General features: G+C 34.2%; 1 long non-coding RNA gene across 1 annotated transcript; it reads right to left on the bottom strand.

The window, feature by feature from the left end:
* Positions 1-2,270: 2,270 nt before the first annotated feature.
* Positions 2,271-4,577, bottom strand: LOC127864694 (uncharacterized). Its single transcript, XR_008042215.1, has 4 exons — positions 4,455-4,577; positions 3,906-3,987; positions 3,323-3,445; positions 2,271-2,940 (listed from the first exon to the last, which is right to left on the bottom strand). It is a non-coding gene; the product is annotated as an uncharacterized LOC127864694 (long non-coding RNA).
* Between the last annotated feature and the right edge of the window lie 467 nt (positions 4,578-5,044).

The following is a 5,044-nucleotide window of genomic DNA, read 5'->3' as shown; positions in this document are numbered from 1 at the left end:
ACGTTTGTGTTAATGACTCTTATCGTCTATATTACCCACCCATAATTTGATTTAAAAAAATGGAAATCGGGCATATATGGGATTATTGAGTAATGAATAAAGATGGGAGAAGTTGCATGTATGCGATTGATACAGTTGAAACGAATGTGTCGGGGAATCTGGAGACTCGGGATAATACTATTACTATAATCGGTTATGAGTTCTCCTTGGCTTCAAACTGTTAATTGAATAATCAAACACTCAATTAACACTCCTCCAGGTGCGGTATATACTACATCTAGGTGCGAACACTGTTTTCTTTTATACGCGGCGTTTTATAAGACAAAAAACACATTAAATGAAATACATTATTCATTATCACTTTTAAATGAAAGGGATCAATACAATACGTTTATGTGGCATTATTTTATTTTAAGCAAACACCATGAACACGGTGGTATATATTATCGGTCTGCGATGATTCGGGTGTTTGCCTTATGGCAAACAGCCCTGCGACATTTGATCTGAACACTCATTGCGGGGTTCATATTGGTAAGAACACCGCAGCGAGTGGCGTTTGTTTAAGTACAGGGTGTCTGTACTAAGGACAAAAATACATATTTTCATATCTTTTCTATGAGTCTGAAGTCGTAGTTTTTTTCCAGATTTAATTTATGACAGTTCCGATCTATTTATACTAGCAGGTACTGGATTGATACGGGTTTTATAATGTAAGGGAGGTAACTCCTACTCATCTGTCGCCAATTGGTCTACTTTGTTTTTTTTGTATGCATTATGCCATTACGGTGCTGACAAGTTGAAATATGCCAGTAAATACCGTATACTTTCGCTTGTAAGACACATTTTTAAGACTTAAATTAATAAGTTACAGTTGGGGTCGCGTCTTATAAGCGAGATACTGGTGAAAATAAACAAAAAATTTCAATATATCGAGTTTACTGGCCTTATGATAGCCAAGTTGGACACTAGTCAGTTGTTTTGAATCATCGCGGCAGTCATTTGCATTTTCTCTTAAGTCTGTATTTGCCGGTACCTTGTATCGGAACGCTATGTTCAGTTACCGATTTTTTTGTAATAAAATGTATTGTTACTGATTTTGTTGTCTATTATTTTTAATTTGAATTTTGTTATTTTTGGGGCGTAAGACGTTATATTGTCCGTGATTATTCTTGAAAAGTTTGTATCACCTGATTGTCTGCGCGCGACGTCGTTAAATGTCATATAAAATGGCCATTATAGTATACGTGTGTAAGCGGCAACACAATGCCAACATGCTTAAAACAAAACCAAAATCAATTCTCAGTTTGAAACTGTCAATTGTTAAATAAACACGCTGCCGATTACAAATGCTACTTGACAAGTTTGTATCAGTGCCTGATCGTCTTTGTTCCACGTTGTTAATTTTCAATTAAGACATTATTGGCAATAAGGGTATCCTCTGAAATAAGTTACCAGTTTGCAACTGTCAATTGTTAAATAAACACATTTATTCAGACGACCCACTAATGCCGATGACACCTTATTTATTAAGGGCCAACAACAACGGGAGCAAATAGCGACCGCATGCAATTATCTGCATATGGCTTTCTTCTTGACACGTGATTTCGATCTGCGCTTCAGAGTCTATCACTCTATCACACGATTGGCTAATTTTATGAAAGTAGGTGTTACCTATTGTTGATAGACAATTGACGTAAAATTTGCATAATCTAGGTAATAAAACTAAACGCTTTCAAAATATCTGCCTATAAGTTTTCAATACCTGTCAAATCATACAATTAAGATGACTGATACGATCTATTTTGCTTGTGCATTGATATTACAAAAGTAATATGTTTGCAATTGTTTGCAATTGTTAGGGCAAATGATTAAATACACAATTGTTAGAAATTTTGTTAATTTGATAATTATTTTTATTGCATGAATAATACTTGAAAATAAATTAAAACCCACTAATATATCATAAAATAAACAAATATTATTTACTTTGTTGTTTGATTGTTTTATTTTTCAGACTTGCGTGAATTACTTATTGTATGAAGCGCGAGTTTGAAAAATTCTCAATGTGTAACTAATTGATGATTTCCTTTAACATTCTGCCATTTTTCGGCTGATGAATTTTAACTGCAAAATTTGACCGCGTCTTACACGTGGGTCAGTCTCAAATCCACCCATTATAAAGTCTGAAGTCAGGGTGCGTCTTATAAGCGAGGGCGTCTTGTAAGTGCAAGTATACGGTACTCATTTTAAATTTTAAATTGTCTACATTACCCCTGCGAAGATTTTTAGAACTGTTCTATAACATTTCTAGAATTGTACTGGAACTAATGACTAGAAGTGTTCTGGAATCATCCTTAAAATGCTCTAGAACGATTTAGAACAGTTGTTGAACGTTAAATGAGAATAATTTCTAGAACAATTTGTTCTGAAACAGTTCTGAAGGTTTGTTCTAGAACAATTCTTGAACTAGCGTTCTAGAACTATTCCAGAATTTTTCTTGAATAAATTTCCAGAACTGTTATAGAATTGTTCTAGAAATTTTTCTCATTTAACGTTCAACAACTGTTCTAGAACAATTCTTGAACTATCGTTCTAGAACTATTCCAGAATTTTTCTTGAATAAATTTCCAGAACTGTTATAGAATTGTTCTAGAAATTTTTTCTCATTTAACGTTCAACAACTGTTCCAAAATAATTCTAGAACATTTTCAGTATGATTACAGAACAGTTCTAGCCGGTGTGTTCCAGTACAATTCTAGAAATGTTTAGAACAGTTTCGAAGGGTTGCTTCAAATAAGTCTGGAACAAATGTTCTAAAACAGTTTTGAAAATGTCCGTAAACAGTTCTTTTCAATCTCTTCGGAGGCATCTGATGGGATCAGGCTCTTCTGTGTACAAGCAACTTGTCACGAGGCTCTGTAGGTGTTTGAGCACTTTGCTCTGAAATCATTTAGATAACAAATGTAGTCACATCTTAAACTAAACAAGAAGTCTAAATGATCCAGCTGGACAGTATTACAAATATAGACATAATGTCTTTTTATTTAGTCAATATTGAGTGTACTTATTATCAAAGTATTCAAACAAATAATTACACATTTGATCACAACATTAGTATTTTCAAATTGAGAACGCTTCAATACAGCAAACCTTGTAAGTAAACTGGTGATGGATAACACAATTTGACATTCAGCACCAACTTAAATACGAACGCAATATATTCAAGACACTGTTGCAGGTTTTTATGATTTGAACGCATTAAGTACTGGATTTTATATATTTTTAAGGGATTAAAATAAAAAGTATTAGACAACCAACATACTACTGAGATTTTGCTTTGCAGCATTGTTAGTCAGGTCAATATCTTCGGAGGCATCTGATGGGTTCATGCTCCTCTTTACAGGCAACTTATCACGAGGCTCTGTTGGTGTTTGATCACTGAACTCTAAAATCATTCATGAAATGTGTTGAAAACCAAACTTGAGCATTGTGTCATGCGATCATGAATACTTTGTTTTAGTCCATCAAATTTCACATTTGGAAATTCTGGCTAGACTGAGTAGTTACTCATACAAACAATTAGCTAATGTTATGGAATGTTTGTTCATCAGATTTTTTTTTCAAATAAATTCACTCACCCCTGGCTAGTGAGTGAGTGTGAAATTGGATAACTGTGAACAATGTGTTCATGTTTCATTTATAACAGGGAAAAAATCATATATCTATAGGCAGTGTTGACCAACTGATAAAAAAAATACTTATAATAACACTTATTCAATGGAGGCAAATTGAATTTCTTGAGTCTCATTTAAGTGTCCAACTCACATTCATAAATATTAAAGCCTGTAATTTTGGACTGCCTGCCTGTCACTGAACTGTGAACATGCCTTGAAAATAATACCTACCTTGAGTTTTTTTCCTATCTTAAGTTGCCTCGAAAGCATGCTAAGGCGGTCGCTTTGCTTGCTTTAAGAGAAACCTCGTCATCTGTAAATCAACAGTATATACAAATTTTAATATTATTATTATGACAATATATTTATTTACAAGATTATTTTTCGTTATCCGAAAATATGATTGCCCGAACCTGTACTATTTACAACAAATTGTTTAACAATGATCAGGAAGACCCCTTAACTTTAATATTGATTTTTTTCAATACTTTGTGTTTTTTATCAATACACAGTGTTATAAACAATAAGTGAAATATACTTGCTCTACGGCGATTGAAATATGGACATTTTTAGGGGACATTGTTAACCGAGACACCGCCTCGTCAAATAGGTCCGCGTTGAGCGAACTGAAATATCATTTTGCGGTATTTTCCGACAGGAATTTATTAACATTAGTGACGAGGCGGGCTTAACGCTTTCAGTCATAAAAAAGTGTTCGCCCCATTCAAGAACCTTTTAGATTGGTACCAAAAAGTTTGGCTATCAAACGAATTTACTTACGATGGATTTCACTGATCACCGCATCGTATGTTTGTTTTTGGTAAGTGGCTTTGATGAGATCTCCCTCCTGGTAGTGAGCAACATCTATTTTGGGTGCGACTACATTTTGTGGTTCGATAAAGCTCATACCATTTGAACAAGAAAATAACGTCTGCCATTTAAAAAAAGCGCGCTTATATGCACCCGACTGTTTTTCGTTAATGCTGCTCCGCTGACAGTCTACGTAAATAAAATAAAAACCAGTCAGCTCTGTTTTGTGAATTTTGGCCAATGCAATTATCTCTTACATTTGGGGTTAGGCTGGGTAGATTTTCAGAGACCCGTATGATGCGGTGCTGAAATAAGCTTTGGAATTTAATGTTCCAACTTAAAATTAATCCCTCCTTACTAAATTCATATCTTCATGTTAAGTTAAACGACACATCGAAAGGAAAACCATCTTCATGTATCGGAAAATGGTAAGTACCAGTGCTTGATATGTGATAAAGAATAATCAACCAGACAGAGAGTTCTTACGATGCTGTCCGGTAATCTTGCGCAGTTAAGGGTCAATTGTTTTAAAAACATGTTCTTTTATAAATTGGCAACAT

Source organism: Dreissena polymorpha, chromosome 1 (assembly GCF_020536995.1).
Source record: "Dreissena polymorpha isolate Duluth1 chromosome 1, UMN_Dpol_1.0, whole genome shotgun sequence".
NCBI lineage: Eukaryota > Metazoa > Mollusca > Bivalvia > Myida > Dreissenidae > Dreissena > Dreissena polymorpha.
This window is presented reverse-complemented; position numbering and strand designations above follow the sequence as displayed.